This window comes from Dipteris shenzhenensis, chromosome 32 (assembly GCF_047967505.1).
Source record: "Dipteris shenzhenensis isolate YYH24624 ecotype China chromosome 32, Dip_SZ_1.0, whole genome shotgun sequence".
NCBI lineage: Eukaryota > Viridiplantae > Streptophyta > Polypodiopsida > Gleicheniales > Dipteridaceae > Dipteris > Dipteris shenzhenensis.
The window spans coordinates 30072194-30097008 of NC_141627.1; positions in this window are offsets into that span (position 1 = coordinate 30072194).

Genomic DNA, 24815 nt, shown 5'->3' on the forward strand with positions numbered 1-24815 from the left:
ATTTCACAAGAGCGATTTTGTATCACCCTTTTCGCAAGGGAAATTTTGTTATAAAAAAACTTTGTTTTGTAATTACAAAAAAAAAAAAAGGATTAGTGGGGCTAAACAGGGCCATACTTCCACCTGCAAGCAATTGAAGAAAAAACGTCTGTGGTGGCTGCCATTCTCCAAACAGCGAATTTCTTCTGTTGCTCAATACTCCCTGCATACTCCGCCATTGCCTGAGCCCTCTTAGGAGTAGATGGGCGACCTTAAGACGAAGATTTTGAGCCATTTTTCAGGTCATTTGGTTTAGTAACGAGGGAGAAATCGTCAAAACTCAGTTTCAGCCTGTAGCAACTCTCCCGGGCAAAAGTGCGCACCATTTCGTCCAACCTCTATGCTGGACCTTCTCTGGTATATGAGCTTTCTTTTGCTTCAGAAAGCCCTCTTTTCCTTGCTTTGAAGAGTGAGCTACAAGCCCTCCAAGTTCAGCTTTTCAGTTTTGACAGTTTTGGACAAGTTTTTGAAGATGATGCTACATAAAATGCTACTCTAGCATTTCTGGTTTTTTGAAGCTTTCAATAACTTCAGTACAAGTGTGGATTCAGTTTTGTTTTGACTTGCTAGACCTGGTTTTGATTGGAAAATGTTTATTTCATCCACTTCTATGAAGCATGTAAAGAAGCATCATTGTTTGAAATCTAGTCACTACTATTTGCTACATTAAGTGCTCATATTTTGGAAGTCTTTCAGTTATTTTTGCCTTGTAAGAGAGATAGACACTGCCCAATATCTGGGTTAGACCATCTCATGGCTACCATATATAATCTTGAGAAGTTCAATGGAAAGGGGTTCCATACATGGCAAATGAAGGTAAAATTTGCATTAATGTGGGAGAACTTATGGGGACTTGTCAAATCTACTCCTACCGCTTCTTCTACGGCCTCAAATGCTGGGGAATCTTCAGCTCCGACATGACCGGCAAGGGATCCAGCAAGAGAAGAAAAAGCATATGGTATAATTGCTTTAGCTTTGGGTGATGATTACATACATCATATATCTGACTTGGAGTCTCCATCGGAAGCATGGCAGAAGCTAGATTTGATTTTTGGTGCAAGCTCTCATATTTCTAAACTATCACTTAAAATCTCTTTCTTTGAATTAAAGATGGCAAGTGATACTACTTTAGCTGCCCATGTCAACTATATGTGGAGTCTTATGACTCAGTTAGCTTCTATCAACTCTCCTATCACCCCTGATGATGCTATGGCAGTACTACTTAAGAGCATGCCTGAAAGCTTTGATCACATTGTAAGCACTTTGAAGAATCTTCCCAATCCAAACCTTGAAGGCATTATCTCAGCTCTCCAAGAAGAAGAAAGACACATGGAGTTAAGGAAAGGCAATGACACTGCTTATGTTATGAAATTCCAGAAGGGCAAGTACTCTCCTTGCAATCACTGTGGAAAGACAAATCACCTTTCAAAGGACTGCTTCAAAGTTAATCCATGTAAGCACTATGGCAAAAACAACCATAGTGAGAAGTTCTGCAGAGCCAAAGCAAAGACAGAAAATGCAAATCTACTTACAGTTAATGAGCCTCCACAAGATGAGGCATCCTTTGAAGATTATGCATTTTAAATTATCTCTATGTATGCTCCAGATTACTCTTTTTATGTCAAGGTACTCAGCCTGGATAGTCCTCCAAAATGAATGAAAATAAATTATTGTGTGTTGTGTTTTGTGAACACCTCTGGTCACCTTATGATGTAGGCCATGTGTATGTTTGTTCCATGGTACCTCCTACAGACATTGTGTGCATGTACATGTAGGAGAGATAACCATTGGAAGGTCTGTTTGTATCCCTTTCTGTTTACCTTACACCCAAGGAAACCCTTGCTAGCATGAGAACCTAGCCATAGATTTATCCTTGACCACCATGAGATGGCATGAGAAACTATGAGACTAGATGTATCCTTGACATAGCCTGAGGCATCTCCTTGAGGGGGGGTTTGTTGGGATATCTCAAGGTGTATGCCTCAGGCACACCTTATGTTTCTATGTGTGAGTGCTAGAGGCACAGTTAGGTGCCCACAAGCACAGTTAGGTGGTGGAAAGCCCACATAGGATGATTGAGTGAATCTAGGAGCAGATTGAGGAGATGATTGAGGAGCTTTGAGGTCATCAGTGATGTCAGTGACCTTGTATGAGGTGCCTACTTAAGGACCTCTTTCTTCTTCATTCTATAAGCAAGTATTCTGAGTTTGTGTCCACTCTACTCTTTCTTTTCAGTATTCCAACAGGCACTTCTATGATGATGGGTTGATTACTGAGGAGCAGTATATCAGGGCTCTATGGCTAATCAAGAGGGAGAAGATGAGGAAGAAGGGAGCGAGGACACGGAGAAGCTAGATTAGTTATAGAAGTAGTGCTAGCTACTCTATTTTGTACTTGAAGCCACTCACTTGGCTTCGTGCCTCTCTTGTATATACACTCCTCTTAACTTTTGTACTTGAAGCCATAGGACATGGCTTGGCTTCGTGCTATATGAACATACAAGCACTTTTTGAGCTATGAATTAATGTACACTCCTTTTATTTTTTTGGCTTTCAATTTCCTTGTGCAACGTTCTATCAATGAATGCCTTGTGAACTAAACGTTCCGGAGTTGTAATGTTTTATTCGGAATTCCAATCGTCGGCTATAGACATGCTTGCAATCGTGCTAATTAAAATGCAATTGGCTGTAAGAATTGAATTGCACAATGTGGAAATGGGATTCTTGTAACTACAGAGCATACACAACATACACAACATTCTGTTCAACCACACAAAATTCTGCTTTTATTAACAAAAAATATTTTGTAGAGCGTCTATTAGCACGTCTAAATATGCATCTTTCTATTTTTTTAAATTTCTAGCAAAGAGTTTATTTGTGCATCTATATGCACATCTATAGGTGCATCTATTTGTTTTATAGACATGCCTATAGATGCGAGTCTATAGACATGCCAATAGACGTGCAAATACACACCCTTTTTTTTTTTTGGTTAAGGAAAGCTTCTATGTGCGCGTCTGTGGGTATGATGTTGGAGTTCCTTCTGGATGTATAACCTTTGAAACCTGGAAAGGTCCATAATATTTTACTACTACCTTTACAAACTTGGTATTGCCTCGGATTGTCTTTATACGCCTTTTGTTAATCTTTAAAAGAACCCAATCTCCCTCTTCATAATGTACATGCTTTCGCTTCTTATTTGCAAACTTCTTGTACACTTCTTGAACTTGCCAAATATGTGATTTAACCTGTGTAAGTACTTCCTACACATCTTCAACAAAGTATCTCCTAAATGTGCAATGGGTGTGGGAAGGACTTGGCCATAGATGATCTCAAATGGTGCCTTGCGGGTAGCAGAATGGTAGAGTTGTTATATCCAAACTCTAATAGAGGTAAATATAATTCCCATAAGGTAGGATTGTCATGGACATAACTACGTAACAATTGAAATAGCTTGGTTAGCTATTTCACTTTGTCCATCAGTCAATGGGTGATATGTAGTGGAGAATTGCAATTTAGTTCCTAAGTCCTCAAAAAGAGCTTGCCAAAATTGGCTTTGGAACTTGGGATCATTATCTGATGTAATGGATTTAGGTAATCCATGTAGTCTAAATATTTCCTTAATAAATAACTTAGCAGTTTCTATGGCAGTGATGTTCTTCTTACATGGAATGAAATGGGCTTGTTTACTAAGTCTATCAATAATAGTGAGGATTTGCTCATTTTGTGTCCTTGTCTTTGGAAATCTTGACACAAAATCCATAGTAATCCATCTTTCACTAGGTATGGGTAAATCAAGTGACATGTAAGTGGGGAGAAGAGCCAAATCCCATGGATATGGTTGCGATCGCATGTACATTACTATGAATCTTGTCCTTGCATTTATTCTTTCTGCTTTGGCCGCTTCATATCTCTCAATCCACTTTTGCATCTCCTTGCTATTGAGGATACAAAACTTATTGAATTTCTCCATTTGCTCTTCGCTCATCTTTCTTTCAATCCCTTTTCCTTAGGGAACCTTGCCAATGATGTGATCATCATGCTTGCTATGCCAAGATTGCAACATATTGGGATCTATGAAGCAAGAAACTTCGTGATATATACTAATGCCTCTTGCACAAGCCATCCCTTTTCCATGCTTGCTTCTGGTATTGCTCTTTGTCTTACAAATCCCTTCACAGTTTTCATAATCTGCTCAAGAAAAAACATCCATCGACTATGAACAGTACCTGCAATGGCCACCTCATCAACTATGTGCACAAGCAAGTGCATTTGAGTTGTCATAATGCTCGAGGGAAAGTGCTTCTCAAGCAAGCATACGGCTTCAATGGATTCCACCTTAGCCTTCTCGATGCTCGATATGGAGATCTCTTTTTGAGATATACACCTATTTCACATGCCCATGTAAGATATATTCATAATCAGTCTATAGATTATTCAGCTTAAATTCAAGAAAATGGAATCAATGTGATTTGATAGTAAGCATACCTCACAATACCACTGATCTTGAATATAGCATTTCTAACACCTTCTTGTAAGCACCCTTTTAATGTAATTGGGAGGATGAACTATCAAAGCAACAAAGAAGTCATGTCAACAATATAACATAATCATAATTACGCTAATGCATCACGATTATTGGTACACCAATCCTATGGCTTAAAATACCTATAAGACCTTGTGCCAATCATGGGACTTGAGCCCACTAAGCTTATTGTTCTTTGAAAATGCTCCTTTCAAGAAATGCATGTACCTTGTGGGTTTTTGAGAAGAGGCAATGTCCGCCTTGACCACTGCCTCCTCTCTCATAGAGAGGATCCATGTTGGGTTTGGGAGGATAACTTTTCCCAAAGCATGGACTTGGGGCCACAAACAAGACATCCTATTCTACGCAAGTCTTCTCGCACTCCTCTCGAGTCTTTGGAACCAACCAAGTGTGCCCAAATAGTAGCCCCCACATTCTTGAAGATATGCATGGGATCTAAGAGATGATTGATTTGTAAGTGACCCCAATAAGGAAGCTCATGAAAGATCGATAGCCTCTTCATACTAGGAGGAGGTTCCTCTCCATTTGCCCTCCAAGCCTAAATCTAGTCACACCTTAAAATGGTGGTGGATCAAGCTGACCTCCACGTGCGATATGGTCTAGCGGCAGGTATTGTTACTAGGAGGAGGTTCCTCTCCATTTGCCCTCCAAGCCTAAATCTAGTCACACCTTAAAATGGTGGTGGATCAAGCTGACCTCCACGTGCGATATGGTCTAGCGGCGAGTATCGAGCATGACCTTCATAAACATTTTTCCTCATATGTTTGGAGTATCGTGCAAGTGATTTCAAGCCCGGTCCACAAACAGGACAAGCATGCTACCCACTTGTAACAAGACCTGCACACGTGCATAAATGTATTAGTATAAGACATGCATGTGAAAGAGAGTCATAAAAGCATAATCCTATATTATACATGTAAGGACACAACCACGTACTTGCACACTCTCCATATCCTGGGTAGTCATGCATGGTCCACATCAAGATACCCCTGACCAAAATATCATTGGTATGTCTAGGAGCTCTGGGAATATCAAAGACCCGCACTCCTCTCCATAAGATCTATAACTCCTCTATCAAAGGTGCCATGTACACATCCATATTTTTGGCCTTGTACCTCCCTGGCACAAGTAGTGCAAGCATGAGGTGTCCTTTATTGTTAGCCATGGTGGGATATTGTAATTCACCAAGACTATGGTCCATGTCAACGGAGATGTCGAGCATAACCCAAAAGGATTCACGCCATCCATGGCGAGCCTAAGATGTAAGTTGTGTGGCTCTCTCACAAAGTCTGGCCACTGAGTGTCTATGTGCTTCCAAGCTGCACAATCTGCGGGAATATTCCTCAATGTATCATCAGTGGACCGATGAGATGCATGCCATGTCATCAACTCTGCTATGGATTTGCATCGGTACATGTGCTATATTCTCGCAATGATGGGAAAGTGTCTCAAGACCTTTATTGATATCTGCTCACCTTGCAAGTCATCTCTATATCATTGTTCCCCACACTTCAGATAGCTAGCCAAATCTCCATGCTCACAATGAAAGAGAATACAATCATTACGGCAAGCATGGAGGGTATCATAATCCGTATTCACTATTGTTAGCATCTTCTTCGCTTCATCTCTTGATGCCGGCATGGTATTTGGTGCAGGCAACATCTTTTGGAGCAACCTATCACAATTCAAACATACATAGGATTCCAATAATGATGATTCGGTACACTAATCCTACAACTTAGAATCCCTATAAGATATTGGGCAAGCTTAGAATCTTACAACTTGACATTGAGCAAACATTTACAGACTCCTACATTCTTTGAATTAGAGAGACAAAAGTCTGTATCTGTTTGCTCAATAGTAGGCTATTGAAGCTTCACGTGGGAGGAAAGAGAGGAGAAAAGAGAGGAGGAAAGAGAGGGCAAAAGAGAGGAGAAAAAGGAGAAAAGAGAGGAGATAAGAGAGAAAAAGAGAGGAGATAAGAGAGAAAAAGAGAGAAAGTGAAAAGAGAAAAAGTGGGGATAAAAGAGAGAAAAAGTAAGGATACAAAGGCTTCGAATAATGATGATTCTCAAACATACATGATGATTCTCAAAACAAATAATATCCAAATAATGAGTCTATCTAGGAGATAACCTCATTAAGGCCGAGACACTTGTATCCGACCACCCATACTTTGCTTGCAGATTCAAGATTGAGAGACAAGCTTGTAGTTTAAACATCCTAGCACCCTCATACAACTGTGTTGATTGCAACTCTCGCATTTTGACCTCAGACTCTGACATCACATGTACATGTGATGTAGTGCCCCTAAAAAGAAAATACATCATGTCGACCACACCCTCGTCATCATCCAGGAGACTATAGTCTTGCTCAAAGTGTCAAGGTATATGCACACCCTTCTCACTCTCTTCATCCTATTTCAAGATTTCGTGTAAATATAAGATCTTGTCTCAAGGTTTCGTGTCATAATGGTATCCAATATTAACCATGAGCTCAAATTGCATTGACTTACTGATAATCCATCACCATGTGCAACACCAATGGTGGGTACTGGTTTGGGCTCCTCCCCATACATCCGCAAGTGGCACATGATAATACGATGTTGATGTCATAATTCTCGCTTGCAATGAGTGAAATGACAATACAACCTCTCCGTAAGCCACTCTGTGCTCCCAGGCGTTGGTGCGTCATCTGACGAGATTCCACTCGTCCCTTCGATCTGCACACTTCTAAAATCACAACATGAGTTGTAAGGAAATCTATTAAGATCCAAAAAATAGCCACACATGAGCTTCTTTTCTCTCTTCTAACAATAACTGCCCTAAACCGTCGCTATATAGCAACTTTTTGCTCTATTCTACTGTCGCTATATAGCAACTCTTTGACCTATTCTATCGCTATATAGCGATCCTTTTTGGATATAGGCATTGTTATATAGCAACTAACCAGCGTTGCTATATAGTGACACTGGGGGCTTAAACTCCAAACCCCGCACGATGCTTTCTTTAGCATCTCTATTGCAGGAAAAGCAAAAATCTCTCCTCCCACAGTGACCTTATATTTGATGACCTCGCTTTCCTCCTCTCTATTCTCCACTCCTCACCACTACTCAGTCCCTACCCTAACACTTGTGCTCCCTCTCCATCCTTCTCCCTCTTTGCTTGTGTGAAAAGAAGTTTTTCAAGAAGGCGAGTCTCTTTAAGAAATGTAGGTTCATTTTTTGTGAGATTATATTTTGTGAGTGTTGAAGCATGTTTCTCCTTGTAGTGCTAAGGCTATGTGCTAGTTTTCATGCTTGATTTTCAAGGGTTAAAGACAAAAAACGAGATTTTGTGAAAGAAAGAAGACTCACCTCTTCTCTTTTTGGTAATTCTCTTCCTCCTCTTTCTCCTTGTTTGTAGGCTTATGCTCGTCTCCTCAATCCAATGATCCCTTTGAGAAGTTGCTTCTCTAAACACCTCCTTCCTCTAACTAGTTATTGAAAAAATAGTATGTTTCCTCTCTTTTGTAGGGCCAGTCCACAAAACACCAAGCGAGACTATTCCAAGTAAGGAATTCCTTCCTCTTTTTTCCTTTTGTTATTTTTGTTATTTGCATTGGCCTGATGGACGTAGGAACCCTCTTTTCCCCTCTCTTCCCCTATTCCCTCTTCTTTCCCTCTCTTCCTCTCTTCCTTCTCTTCTTTTTCCCTCTTCTTTATCCCCTCTTTCAATCTCTTTTTCCCGTCTTCCTCCTTTCCTTCTCTTCTTTTTCCCCTCTTTCAATCTCTTTTCTCCCTCTTCCTTCTCTTATGTTTTCCTCTCTTTTCCTCTCTCTTTCTCCCCCTCTTTCCCCTCTTTCGATCTCTTTTCATAAGCATATGCTTAAGCTTTCTCTCCTTTTCTTTTATGCTCATATGCTCATGCATAAGAATAATCATATCCTTTCTTTCCCTTTCTCTTATGCTTATGCTATTTTTCCCTCTTCCTTCTCTTATGCTTATGCTTATGCATGAGCATATGTCTCCTTCTCTTTCTCCTTCTCCTCTTTTCCTCTTTTCCTCTCTCTTTCTTCCCCTCTTTCCGCTCTTTCGATCTCTTTTCATAAGCATATGTATTTGCCTATGCTTAAGCTTTCTCTCTTTTTCTTCTATGCTCATATGCTCATGCATAAGAATAAGCATATCCTTTCCTGCTTATGCTTTTTTCCCTCTTCCTTCTCTTATGCTTATGCTTATGCATGAGCATATGTCTCCTTCTCCTCTTTTCCTCTTTTCCTCTCTCTTTCTCCCCCTCTTTCCCCTCTTTGGATATCTTTTCATAAGCATATGTATTTGCCTATGCTTAAGCTTTCTCTCTTTTTCTTTTATGCTCATATGCTCATGCATAAGCATAAGCATATGCTTTCTTTCCGTATCTCTATGCTTAAGCTTTCTTTCTTTTTCTTTTATGCTCATATGCTCATGCATAAGCATAAGCATATGCTTTCTTTCCGTATCTCTTATGTTTATGCTATTTTTCCCTCTTCCTTATCTTATGCTTATGCTTATGCATGAGCATATGTCTCCTTCTCTTTCTCCTTCTCTTTTCCTCTTTTCCTCTCTCTTTCTCCCCCTCTTTCCTCTCTTTCGATCTCTTTGTATAAGCATATGTATTTGCCTATGCTTAAGCTTTCTCTCTTTTTCTTTTATGCTCATATGCTCATGCATAAGAATAAGCATATCCTTTCTTTCCTTTTCTCTTATGCTTATGATCTTTTTCCCTCTTCCTTCTCTTATGCTTATGCTTAGGCATGAGCATGTCTCCTTCTCTTTCTCCTTCTCCTCTTTTCCTCTTTTCCTCTCTCTTTCTCCCCCTCTTTCCCCTCTTTCAATCTCTTTTCATAAGCATATGTATTGGCCAATGCTTAAGCTTTCTCTCTTTTTCTTCCATGCTCATATGTGCATGCATAAGAATAAGCATATCCTTTCTTTCCTTTCCTCTTATGCTTATGCACTTTTCCCCTCTTCCTTCTCTTATGCTTATGCTTATGCATGAGGATATGTCTCCTTGTCCTTCTCCTTCTCCTCTTTTCCTCTTTTTCTCTCTCTTGCTCCCCCTCTTTCCCCTCTTTTGATCTCTTTTCATAAGCATATGTATTTGCCTATGCTTAAGATTTCTCTCTTTTTCTTTTATGTTCATATCCTCATGCATAAGCATAAGCATATGCTTTCTTTTTGTATCTCTTATGCTTATGCTCTTTTCCACTCTTCCTTCTCTTATGCTTATGCTTATGCATGAGCATATGTATCCTTCTCCTCCTTCTCCTTCTGCTCTTTTCCTCTTTTCCTCTCTCTTTCTCCCCCTTATTCCCCTTTTTTTATCTCTTTTCATAAGCATATGTATTTGCGTATGCCTATGCCTATGCTTATGCCTATGGATGAGCATATGCTCATATGCTTATGCATAAGCATAAGCATAAGCATATGCTTTTTTAATGTATTCTCTTATGCTTTGTCAATGTATTCTCATATGCTTTCTCAATGTAGTATCTTGTTTTTATTTTTTTGTTTTCATGTTTGTGTCTACGTTAGACATGGGATCACATCACATGTCTGACGAGTACGAAAACCCTCATATAAGAAGACATCATGATCTCTATTCTCCGGAGGACTTTGATTCCCCTAAGGCGATACCTCAGGGTCCTACCCCTGCTAATACCCCTGGCTCGTTTCCTCTTGGATGTAGCACTGTGACTACCCCTCGGGGAACTCCTTTGCTAGCAGCCCATGGCTTTGTCCGGAGTCCCGATGAGTTTGTGGCACAGATGACTGATGAGGAGGCAGTGAGATTCTTCTCTGTGCTATCCCAAAGGACCTTAGCAATTCCCTCCTACACCAACGGCTCGATCTACTACCTAGCCGTCCCCTTGTGCCCCTTCGATTGAGGGGTCATCACCTGGGCATGCCTATCATAAGGGAAAGAAGAGTAGGAGGGGTCGCTTATGTTGTGCTAACTCGGGAGATGTAGATGAGTTAGCACACTCACATCCCTACAGGTCTCCACTTGGTCTCGAGACCCAGTACTAGTCAGGTCCCTTGCCCTGTCCTACTCCTCACTCTGGAAGTACTCTCACAAACACCACTCGCTCTAGCTATGTCACTACCATGAGTCTTGCTTACCTAATCGAGGACCTGTCCTATCAAATCATGGCTATTGCAGAGATAATAGAAGATAAAAAGGGCAAAGCAATGATGGCCACCATGAGGCAGTTAATGAGCCACCACTTCAAGAGCGGCATTACTGATTGGCAGTATCAAGATGACCAAAAGAAGTAGGCGGTCATCGGTGAATTGAAAGAAAAATACCCTAACCCCCAAAATTGGGAGTTCAATGAGAATTACATGCGAGAGCACATGGGTTTGGTCTTGAAGCATCGTAGATCAACCTTGCATACTTGCATCGCAAAGGGGAGGGCAACCTAGCTAGGCAGACAAAGCTGATTGGAAGTTTTTCAAGAAGCAGAATAGGGACAATCTCGAAATGTTTGAGGGTCAGAGGAGGGCTGCGAGGAGACGGCTGGATGCCATAGGTACTTTGCACTTTGGTTCAAGCAGACGGTTGGCATTCAAGGCAACTGTGGTAAGTCTACTTCTTCTCATTTCATGTATTGTTCTATTTGTTTTACTACATATTACATGCACTTATCTAACTCTCATGAAAGCTGCGATGGGTCGCCTTCCTACAGATCAGCCATCATAGTGAAATACAACATATGAGTCCATGAAAATTACAATGGTACGGTCACACAGTGAGCCTATACAATGTATCGAATACAAAAAAGTGTAATCAACTAGTGATACCCAATAAAAATCAATCTAATCAACTGATGATCCCAAAAAATATGATATGTAATGTGCTACTCCTCAGCTCTCATGCCAATAGGTGCAAGTATGCTCTCGTGATCTGCCACTGCAAGGCGCCATCGTGGAGTGGATGTCGCCTTGCGAGTGCGAACACGACTCAAAGTAATCTTGATCCCGACAACAAGATGAGAATACATGTATGCCTCCTGATCCGCCATGTACTCCTGGAACTCAATATAGCGACCACGCCTCTGTATCTGCTGAAAATAGTGGCCACCTACGATCATGCTATGAGCATTGAAGTGCATCCCATGCCCATCCACTATATCCTCATTCAGCACACTCTTCAGCATAGAGCATCACAACAAGTAATAATCCACACCCTCCTCATTGCCCTCCGAAGCAATAACCGCGAAGATATCACCAATACGCAAAATATCTGTAAGCTGGTCATAATCTCTAGAGGAACTGAATCCCGCATCCTGATCATCATGTATCTCCTCCCAAGGCTGAAAGGGAGAAAGCACTCGCCGTACCCATGGATCGGCCCATGGTATCATGGAGCACCCTCCCCAATCATCATCAATGCATGCAGAGCAAAAACATGCAAACCGTCGAGAAAAGATCGTGGGGTGAGACTCACCTACGCTGAGTGCCAGGCACAGAACGACAATCAAAAGGCCTCGATCGATCAAGACTCCCAATGTCCACGCATCAAAAATACCGGCTCACCACCCTATCATCACGCGACTGAAACGAGGACGTAGCACTAGTGGATAAGTGCTGGCTGCACCACCGCACCACATCATGTGCATCCTTGAAGCGATCGGCACTGTGACGCAACTGGTATCGACGCAAAGCATGCTTCACGCAAGCACCTGCACCATCGTGCTCTCCCTTACCGTGCCCTGTCTCGAAGTAGCTCCATGTAATCGGAATGCCTGTCTCACGGTGCCATCTGCAGAACCAATAAAACTGTCTAGCAGATTTGAACTGACCACCGCAACCGTCTGACCAGATCCAGCGCCGCTGCCATGTGACACCATGATCCCTCAAGAAACTATCATGCAAAGTGAAGCAATGCTGCACAAAATGGGCATCATGCGATCGATCATCACTAATGTAGAAGTGATACTCTCGCACAATGATGCGTGAGTCCATGGTGCTATCAATGCCATCCACATGAGCCTGTGCATGATGATAGCTAATGTGCACAAATATAGCAACTTGCAATATGGCATTGAAAAAAAATATGACTATTGAAATAATTCAATATAATGAGGCGGGGAAAAAATCAATACTCAATCACACGTCACCTGTTCGGAGAAATAATACTCTGATTGGATCTCATGCTGTGGTGCAAAGGTGTAATTCTCCGCAAAGTCCACCACTGAGACAACCACCCCTCTAGGAAATGTCCTCAAACATGCACGAAACTGACGATCCTCCCATTTCGCAGTGTGCGAGTGGTGGCGTATGTAGCGGTACAGCTTCCCTCGAAAACAGTCAATGAATACAACACGTGGTGTCTCCTTCCCCAAAAGTTGCAACCTCCTCGACTATGCACCACCATCTAATGTCAAGGTACAGTACTCATACTGCTGCCAACGAACCATCTGCACATCACAAGTATCTACTAGTGCAACTCGTGGCACTCTAGCAAAGTCACCACACAAAGTACACGTGCCTTCCACACAATCAAGGGAGTGGAATAAAGCATCACCATCTCGTGTACACAATATGGAATGAATGAAGTCGCGAGGGCTAGTAGGAACCACTCCCCTATGACCATCAAGGGAACGGAATACGTCATACATCAATCCAAAATCTACATGGTAGCGACAACAGCATGTGTCACGCTCCTGAGAGCATCGCACAAACCATGGCCTGCATCGCTCAAATGACCTCTGCCCAATCTTGAACTCCGGGTGCGCCTCTACAAACTGAGTGTACAACTCAGTCTGGGTACACTCCAAAAAACATGCACCATGCTCAATGTACACACCGCGTGACACCCTCTTCCGCAATGCCTTCTTGAACACCGGGGATGCTCTGCAATGCTCCTCCCAAAACTGTTGTATGAAGGACCTAGTGGAATCATCCAACAATCGATCGCTGCGAGGTGCACGACCACTCGAAGCCCAAAGAGCATCAGTCTCACTATCCTCTAGACTCTGCCTCCTAATGATGCCTGCTCGCAATGTGCACGGTGCAATCTGAAGAAGACATGAAGTGGTACGCACATGGCCTATCATATGAGGTCTACTAATGGCAGCCACAATAGCACGACGTGCTGCCAAGGCATCACTGGAGTTCCTATGCTTAATAGAAGCATAGGAACGTCGAACACTGCTAAGGACCTCACTAGATACAACCCTATCTCTACGTGCACCAAGACCAGCAAGCCTCCTACACTCTATCAAGTCAGGGTGATTAATCAGGGATGTAAGAAGAGAAGACTGCGAAGCTGGCGTGAGGTCACAAAAAAAAGACTGCACAATCTTGCTAGTACGATGACGGATAGTGGACTTCGGCAAGTCACGTCGTGAAGCAACACTGCTGCTGCAAGGTGGGGCAAGGGGATCAATGGTGGGAGATGGTAGGGTGGATGGGGGAAGGGAGGCGCCAAGCGGAGCGGGGGGAGGGGGAGGGGGAGGGGGAGGGGGGAGGGTGGAGGGGGAAGAGGTAGAGGTGGAGGCCAAAATGTAGGTGGCTAGGGGAAGGGCGAAGGCTGGAGGTAGGGGAGCGGATGAGCATGGGGGGACAATGGAGGTGGGGGTGGGGGTGGAGGTGGGATGTAGAGGTAGAGCTGGAGGTGGATCAGTGGTGGCAGCGCGAGCTCGAGCTCTAGAGGCTCTCTTGCACTCACGAGCCTTCCGCTTGCGCTCCTCGTCAATGAGATTTGGGGGGGGGTTCCTACATCTTTCACGTCTACTAGCTCTACGGCTTTGAGAACCCATTCTCAATGAAAGTAGGATGGAAGGTGTGACAAAGTGATGAGGAGGCAAGAATGGCTAAGAATGGGTGAAATGAACCAAAACGTGGTGTCTTATAGAGAGCCTCAACTCATCCACTAGATTGCTCTTAGATTGCTCTTCATTATTATTGGTGGAGAGGTGCTAAGATTGATACTAATTGGCTAAGTTTTGGTGGAGAGGTCTGCTATGCCCAGAGCCCCGATCATATACCTTGATCAGACCTTATACCTCGATCGAGGTATTCAGTGCATTACGCATGTATGTATGAACCTCGATCAAGGTATCTCTAGGTGTCCTCAGTCACATACCTCGATCGAGGTATTGTATGCCTCACCCAGGTTATATACCTCAATCGAGGTATTGTATGCCTCGCACATCATCATGTGTATACATCTGGCTGATGTGGCACCCTGCATGGTCATGATGTGGTAATATAGTCTCTTCCTGCATGGTCATGATGTGGTACTGGGCCTCTTCGATGACATTGAAAGGTGATGTGGCATGATGAGTTGGCATTAATGAGGTGGTAGATTGACATGGCAAATTGAGGTGGAGGGATTGGTGATGTGGCAAGGTTGAGGAGGTATGCCAAGGTGGCATTGTGTGATCACATGGTTGATGATGTGGAATGATGAGGTGGCACATGTGGCAGCACGTGTGGCAATGTAAGGTGACATGGCAAGGAGTGATGTCACATCTGCTTGATGAGATGGCACCACGTGGTCTAACAACGTGGCATGGTTTTGATGACTCAGCCTTCCACATGGGCAGCATGCAGACTCCAAAGGCTTGCCACTAGGGTCAGTGATGCTCCTAGCCTACCTCACCAAGCCTAATACCAAGCCTACCTTGTCTTGGTATTAGGCTTGGGTGGCCCTTTTTCCCCCACAAAAGGGAGATTTAATTGTTGGAGGCCATATCGTACGTTTCCCTTACTCAAATTTAACCAAAATTTTTTCCTCTTATTCATCATGCAGAGGACTAAAAATATTGACATTTTTGAAATGTTTGGTTATGTTTGAGAATTACTAGATTTATTTTTAATATTCTTTGTTGATCCTCTAAGGAGTAAAAGTAAAAATTAAACTTCAATCTTCCTAAATCTAACCATTGGATTTGGGATTTGATGATTCAACCACACACCCTTATGTGCCTACTAACCTTCCACCGAATTGGATTTGCTTAATTATTCAAAATACTAAAACAATGTGGTGTGCTACTAAAATGCATGTATTTTATGACTTTATTTATTATAAATAATTATTTATAATTAGATAAATCATTCAAAAAATTACCAATAAATCAAGTTAAGCTCTACATAATGCAAAGAGACCACTTACAAAGTTTCAATAACATTTAATCTAAAATGAGTGAGAAATTTAGAATTTAATATGACACTCTTTGTTCGTGACAAACGTGTGACCACCCTGGAACCATGCCGTGTGACACAAAGAAATTTTTTGTGTGTGCATCGAATTTTCGATCAGACTATACGATTGTGTGCACAATAGCAAGTGTGATGTTGTGTCAGAAGACTTCAAAGACTAGATCCATAGGGAAGTAGGTGAGATTTGCATTTTTGTGTGCTAAAAAGCTTGTTTTTCCACCTCCTAAGGATTGGGGAGTGAACAAAAAGTGGACACCCTTAGCTTGCTACTTCCCATATGCTCATGCATAAGCATAGGCAAATACATATGCTTATGAAAAGAGATTGAGAGAGGGGAAAGAGAGGGGAGAAGAGTAAAAGAGATTGAAAGAGGAGAAAAAGAAGAGAGAAAAAGAGCATAAACATAAGAGAAGAAAGAGGGGATGAAAGAGGGAAAAAAGAAGAGGGAAAACGAGCATAAACATAAGAGAAGGAAGAGGGGAAAGAAGATTGAAAGAGGGGAAAAAGAAGAGAAGGAAAAGAGGAAGAGGGGAAAAAGAGATTGAAAGAGGGGATAAAGAAGAGGGAAAAAGAAGAGAAGGAAGAGAGGAAGAGAGGGAACGAAGCGGGAATAGGGGAAGAGAGGATTCCTATGCCTATCACTACAGCTAGCACTTAAGGCGCTAGCTGCAAGCCAATGCAAATAACAAAAATAACAAAAGAAGAAAAGAGGAAGGACTTTCTTACCTGGAATAGTCCTAGTCGGTGTTTTGTGGACTGGCCCTACAAAAGAGAGGAAACATACCATTTTTCAAATAACTAGTTAGAGGAAGGAGGAGTTTAGAGAAGCAACTTCTCAAAGGGATTGGATTGAGGAGACAAGCATAAGCCTACAAACAAAGAGAAAGAGGAGAAAGAGAAATACTAAAAAGAGAAGAGGTGAGTCTTCTTTTTTTCACAAAATCTCGTTTTTTTTATTTAACCCTTGAAAATCAAGCATGAAAACTAGCACATAGCCTTAGCAATACAAGGAAAAACATGCTTCAACACTCACAAAATGAAATCTCACAAAAAACAAACCTACATTGCTTAAAGAGACTCACCTTCTTGAAAAACTTCTTTTCACACAAGCAAAGAGGGAGAAGGGTGGAGAGGGAGCACAAGTGTTAGGAGAGGGGCTGAGTAGTGTTGAGGAGTGGAGAATAGAGAGGAGGAAAGCAAGGTCATCGATATAAGGTGGGAGGAGAGATTTTTGCTTTTCCAGCAATAGAGATGCTAAAGAAAGCATCGCGTGGGGTTTTGGGTTTAAGCCCCCCAGCATCGCTATATAGCGACACTTATATCCAAAAAGCGTCGCTATATAGCGATGGAATAGGGCAAAGCATCGCTATATAGCGATGGAACAGGGCAAAGCATTGCTATATAGCATGAAACCTTGAGACAAGACTTATATTTACACGAAATCTTTAAACAGGATGAGGAGGGTGCGCATATACCTTCACACTTTGAGCAAGACTATAGTCTCTAGGATGATGACGAGGGTATGGTGGACATGATGGATTCTATTTTTAGGGACACTACATCACATGTACACGTGATGTCAGAGTCTTAGGTCAAAATGCAAGAGTTGCAATCAACACAGTTGTACGAGGGTGCTAGAATGTCTAAACTACGGGCTTGTCTCTCAATCACATGCTTAAGTGATTGATGGGGAAAGAATCTACAGGTAGCAATTGTAAATGGGTGAAGGAGGGTGATAATCTGCAAGCAAAGTATGCGTGGTCAGATACAAGTGTCTCGGCCTTAATGAGGGTAGCTCCTGCATTAATTTGACTCATTATTTGGATATTGTTTGTTTTGAGAATCATCATGTATGTTTGAGAATCGTCATTATTCGAAGCCTTTGTATCCCCACTTTTTCTCTCTTTTATCCCTACTTTTTCTCTTTTCACTTTCTCTCTTTTTCTCTCTTATCTCCTCTCTTTTCTCCTTTTTCTCCTCTCTTTTTCTCTCTTTTATCCTCTCTTTCCTTCGACATGAAGCTTCAATAGCCTACTATTGAGCAAATAGATACAGACTTTTGTCACTCTAATTCAAAGAATGCAAGAGTCTGTAAATGTTTGGTCAATGTCAGGTTGTAAGATTACCGTTCATAGTCGGTGGATGTTTTTTCTCGAGTGGTTTATGAAAACTTTGAAGGGACTTGTAAGACAAAGAGCAAGACCAGAAGCAAGCATGGCAAAGGGATGGCTTGTGCAAGAGTTATTAGTATATATCACAGAGTTTCTTGCATCCACGAATCCCAATATGCTACAAGCTTGGCATAACAAGGATGATGATTGCATCATTGGCAAGGAACCCAAAGGAAAAGGGATTGAAAGAAAGATGAGTGAAGAGAAAATGGAGAAATTCAATAAGTTTTGTATCCTTAATAGCAAGGAGATGCAGAAGTGAATTGAGAGATATGAAGCCGCCAAAGCAAAAAGAATAAATGCAAGGACGAGATTCAGAGTAATGTACAGGAAATCGCAACCATATGCATGTGGTCTGGCTCTTCTCCCACTCACATGTCGATTGATTGGCTACAACTGGCTCTACATAAAGCCGAACATGATGGAGAGACAATAAACGAGCACGAGCAAGAGTTCTCATCTGGATGTAGGATGCATGTAAGTTTCTTACCTCTTGACATAATTAAGTAATTATTTGTGTCAATATACGCTATAAAATAGATGCATCTTCATTGTTTTAATGATGCTCTTTTACAGTACAAAAAGTATAGTGCATTATGGTCATATGGACAACATTTTTGCATGGAACGCATCGATTCAAAGAGAGTCACGTATGATTGTGGAGTCATGGCTAACTTCACACAAGATAGCCGAGCAAGTGCTTCAGATACCAATCTTCTCTCCTCACAGTTGGATTATTGTGGAACCATACGCGGAATCTATGAAGTTGATTTCAAACAATTTAGTATTTTCATTCTTGATGGAAAATAGTTTAGAACTATTTACAATGGTCCCCATGCGACAGTGAGAAAAGACAGTAGCGGTTTCTTTGTAATAGACTCCACCAAATTTTGGACCGATGGAAGTGATACTTTTGTGCTTCCCGAGCATTGTGAGCAGGTGCATACTAATGATTTAATTAATCGAAGATTTCATTTTTAAAGATCCATTGATACATGTACTTAAGCATAATTTCATATATATAATTGATGGCATTTGGCACCATCTTCAATATAGGTGGTTTTTCATCCAGATCGTTTTGATCCAAGATGGTGGTACATGATCCAAGTTGCACCATGAAGTAAGAAAATTTTTGAAGATAGAGATATGGATATGGAGATGCCACTACCAATGCTTGATCCAATTGATTCAGATGAATCTAGTGAAGAAGATCAAGATCACAATATGAGCCAAGAGGAAGATGCACATAATGACATCGTACGGGAGGAAGATATAGATCATGATATTGAGGAAGAAGATGACGATCATCAAGAATCACCACACTTTATTGAAAAAGATGATCAAGTACTCTTAGGTGAATGTACGATGCTAGAGTATGATGATGATATAGGAGATCAACTTGGTATAGAGTTAGAGATAGACTTGTTTGGCATGTTAGACTTAGGATGAAACCGTTGATGTAAATACTCTTCATTGATTTTTTTCATCTCAAACTTGGACATGAATATATGAGCTTCAAAGGCTTGATGTACATGCTCTCGTACTTTTATTCTTTCAAAAGATCAAACATGTATGAAAATGAAATTAAAAAAACCTATCTTTTAAGGTCAGTATGGGAAAAAAAACTCTGTAAAACGTCGCTATAGAAAACTATCTCAGTGTCGCTATATAACGACCATTACCAATCTGATAAAAGTTGCTATATAGTGACTTTAGGCAAACGTTGCTATATAGTGACGTTTGACTAAAATTGCTATATAGCAACCCTTAACGTACCCCGTGTTGAGATATCGAGCTCCACTCATGATATGCTAGGGTGACTGTTGTGCATTTATGTGACCGACTTGTTAGCTATAGATGCGATTGGTACACCACCCATGAATAATAGCTAGATGACAACTATCTTTATGTACTCTAGTTAGTGGCTCAATTAGTATGCCACCTAGGTTAGCTGAGTTTGGTTTGAGACCCACATATAGGGTTCACCTATGCCTTTTGTACTAAGAGAAAGTTCTTTTTGGCTTTCACAACTAAGAAGAGGAAAACCGTTTTCAGCCTCCACCTTTGTGTGTATTCCCCCATTGTCTCGGGGGGTCACTATATATAAACTCTCTATATCACGTGCGTTCAAGGGTTATTTGTAAGATCCCTTATCTATAGATTTTTCATTAATAAAATGTACCCTTTTTCTATACAAATCTGTAATTTTTTTCTAAAATCATTTTAAATAATCCCTTATGTAAGTTAAATTATGTAAATTTTAGAAATTAAAAATATCCTTTTTTCAACTCACGTGATAGGGTTACATAAGATAAGTGACCCCCTCGAGCCCATTGTGTATGTGAGAAAGCTACAAGTGAGACTCCTTACTTCTCTCCCACTCTCTTCACATGGAATCAAAGCTCGGTTTGTGGTAAGGAGCTCAAGAAAGCAAACCAAGTTTGTGGTGTCTTGGTAAGAGGATTAGTGTTGCTTTCCTTTTTCGAGTTTGGGAGCAAATCTCTACAGGTAGCACAGCCGCAAAGTGTAGGAGTGCACTGTCTCAGACTGGGATGCCCTTCGTGGTGTGGCAAGAGGACAGTATATGCTACAAGGCTAGGTAAATCCCTTGTGACATTATTTTTATGATTCGAGGCCATTTGGGGCCCATTTTGGTGGTGGAAGTTTTCCGTAGGCACTCAAGAAAGTGCCTTATTTTTGCTATGCAACCACTGTTCTACAGGTCAGTGAAAAGTTGCCATAGAAATTGCATTGTATGCCTATGCACAGAGATATTGGGAGTGATAGAATCATTCTTATTGCCTGTTGATGCATAATCGTCACTAGGAAGTGACTGTGTGGTCAAATACTGCTTTTGTCAGTTTTGCAAATTTGCCCTTGTGAGGCAGAAGTTGTGTATTTTGTAGTGACAGAATATTTTGCAGTGTTCTGAAATGGCGTCTGATGCTCTTTCATATATTGTCACTGAAAAGCTTGATAAGAATAACTTCCAAGCATGGAAGTTTAGAATGACAAATTTTCGTAAGGGAAAAGGCTATTGGGAGTTCATTACTGGAGCTGAACAAGAACCAGTTATTCCTAATGTTCCCAATCAACAGGAGTTGCAAGCATTTAAAGGATGGCATGAGAGAGCCAGAAAAGTTATGTACTAGCTGTTTATCAATATTTCAGATTCTATGATTGTGCATATTTCAGGTTGCAAGCACATCGAAGGAGGCATGGGATACTTTGACAAAAATGTATAGCACAAATACCCAAGCTAGGAAAATGCTGCTCAAGTAGGAGTTGCATAATGTTTAGAGAGAAAATATGAGCATCAATGACTACCACATGAAGGTGAAGAAGATTGCAGATGCACTTGAATCCATTGGGTCACCAGTGGAAGATGATGATTTAGTGTATATGACCTTGAATGGTCTAGGAAAGGATTATGCACAATTCTAGACATCCATTGCCATCCGTGAAAAATTTCTTGATTTTGAGGAGTTGATTGCTCTTCTAATTTCTGAAGAGCAGAGAATTGGTGGTGCATCTTCTTCAGGAGGAATTTCAAAAGAAGTTGTCTTCTACTCAAATGCTAAAAGAGGTAGAGGCAGAGGTAGAGCAGGCCAATCTAGAGGCCATGGCAAAAATTAAAATATGCAGCAAATTCAAGAAAACCAGTCCTATGGAGGAGGACATGGTAACTTTAGAGGTAGGGGGAGTCAAAGAGGTCGTGGTGGATGGCAGAGAGGCCAAAATGCAAACAACAATGTTGAATGCTACTACTGTGTAAAATGGGTCATATGGCTAAAGACTGCTATAAAAAGTAGAATGACATCATGAGTGAAAAATTGCAGCAAGGCAATTATGCATCCTCTAGTAGACAGAGTGATGACAGAAATGAGCATTTGTTTATGGTGCAGCACATGACCAATTCTGTGACAAGTGCAGAAGAAAGCGATGATGTGTCGTATGTTGACTCATGTGCATCAAACCACATGACAGGTCATGCAGAATGGATGTAGGATGCAAGGAAAATGGAAAGACCAGGATTTGTGGAGACTGGTGATGATAGCGCACATCCTATTGTGGATATTGTTAAAATTCCTTTGTCTATGTAGGATGGGAAAAAGAAATACCTGTTTGATGTATTTCATGTCCCGAATATCACCAAGAACATGGTTTCTATTGGTCAAATGGTTGAGCAGGGCTTGCAGGTCAGATTTAATCCTCATGGATGCTTTGTTGAGGATATGAAAAATAAAGGTCGCTTGATAGCAAAAGGGAAGAAGAAGGGCAGGATGTTTACGTTGGATGCAGACATGCCTGAATTGAGTGCAACAATGTTTGCACATGGACTAATGTAGTTGCAGATATTAATATCTAGCATAAATGCATTGGTCATGTTAATGTGCAGCGACTTAAATTAATGCAGGCCCAAAATATTGTTGCAGGATTGCCTAAGTTCAAGGTTGCAGGAATGCATAAGGTATGTGAAGCCTGTCAATTTGGAAAATAGGCAAGGAGACCATTTCCTAGACATCTTCAAGAGAGTAAGAGGCCATTGTAATTAATCCACTCTGATGTGTGGACTACTAAAGCTGGATCTATTAGCGGCTATCATTATTTTGTCACTTTTATTGATGACTATAGCAGAAAAGTTTGGGTGTATTCTATGAAATTTAAAAGAAAAGTGAAGTGTTTGGGTATTTCAAAGCTTTTAAAGCTATGGTTGAGAAAGAAATAGGCCTACAAATAAAATGCCTAAGGTCAGATGGAGGGGGACAATACCTCTCAAATGAGTTTGCAAGGTTCCTGCATGAGCATGGCATAAAGCAGCAATATTCATGCAGTCATACCCCACAGCAAGATGGACTTGCAGAAAGGAAAAATAGGCATATTGGAGAGGTATCTCGTGCCATGCTCAACGAAAAAGACCTGCCATACTATTATTGGGCTGAAGCAGTTGCTACAGTAGTCTACATAATGAACAGCACTCCCACTGCAGCAATACATGGCATGATGCCAGAGGAGAGGTATACTGGTAGGAAACTAGATATTTATCATTTGAAAGTTTTCTCGGGGGGGTCACTCATCATATGTAACCCTATCACGTGAGTTCAACAGAAGGATATTTTTTATTTCTAAAATTTACAGAAATAAATATACATAAGGGACTATTTAAAATAGTTTTGGAAAAAATTTACAGATTTGTATAGAAAAGGGGTACATTTTATTAATGAAAAAATTTACAGATAAGGGATTTTAAATATAGGCCTTGAACGCACGTGATATAGAGGGTTTATACATAGTGACCCCCCTGAGAAAGTTTTTGGTTGCATTGCCTATGTTCATGTGCCAGATGAGTTGAGATCCAAGTTGGATCCAAAACCTGAGAAGTCCATCTTTATCGGTTATTCCCTACAGCAAGGGTATAGATGCTATTACCCTTCTACTCGTAAGTTTATAGTGAGCAGAGATGTTTTTGATGAGATGAGTAGCTGGTATCAACCAGTAAATGTGATTGATGATGTAGATGCACAAAATGGTAATGCTACATAGAATTCATGGTAGCAATCACAAGATATTAGTGGACTTGTAGTGTCCTCTAGCAGTGGTTCACATACTTCACCATGGACAAGCAGATTGATATCAGGAGAATCTCCTCAAAGCAATGTAGATAATGGTATGTAAGTATCACGAAAGGGAAAAGAGAAAGTAGATTAGCCCATGGTTGATGTGAATGCACGTCACTCTTATGTGGATGGTGAATCCAGTGGCTCAGAACGGAGCCTTAATGATGAGTTGGGTATTCCTTCTATTGTTACACTTGGCGTAAGGAAGACAAGGGATGTTTTGAGAGCACCTGGTAGTGAGCCTATTTTGTGCAGGTCTACCAGAGTTAGGTATCCTGTGGATAGGTTGAAATATGATGGATTTATAGCCATTCACTATGCCTATATGGTTAAAGTGATACAAGAACCAGAACCCACTTCTTTTGAGAAAGCCATGGGAAAAAAAAACTGGGAGAAAGCCATGGATGAAGAAATGGATGCCTTGGAAGAAAATGCTACATGGGAGTTGGTGCCTTTGCCTAAAGACAAGAATGCAATTGGCTGCAAGTGGGTTTATAAGGTGAAGCACAATGTAGATCCCCACCATTACCCACAAAGAACTATGCCATGCATCTTACAGAGGTCTCCCTACTACTATGCATGTTGCCATGTCATGACGAGCTAGTACGTTGGGCACTCGTCTCTGGAGAATGGACTCACGACCGAACAGGAGTACACTAGCAGCTTTGTGAGGCAAAAGGACATCATTATGGTGATAGGGGAGAAGGGCTCTAGACCGCCGTAGGGGAGAAGTGCTCTAGACCATAGGGGAGTTTCACCAGGTCTTCTCTTGTATGCTTGGGGATGAGTGTGTACACCTGGAGATGAGTGTGGGTGCCTAGAGATGAGTATTGGTGCTTGGAGATGTGTGTGTATGCTTGGAGACCTATGTATTGAAAGGAAAGAAAGCACATCAAAGTGACAAAGTGAGCAAAATGTAGGTTTAAAAACTAGTCTGCGTGTCTATAAGCACATCTACACTGTGTTTTAGACACACCTATAGACTTGTTCCATAGTACAGACGCACCTATAGACCAGTTTTCTCATTAAATAGTCAAGGAAGAACACATTTTGGGTTTTTTATCTATAGGATGTCTTCATCTTCAACAAGTACCTCCAGTGAGGATGAATCCCTTCATATCTACCATCAAGAAATATGGTTGGAGCAAAAAATCAAATGTATGTGTGATCGATGTCGAGGAAACATGTATCGTATGCATAGAATTACACTCAATCACATCTCAAAGTATAGAGAATGGGTTGCAACCATAT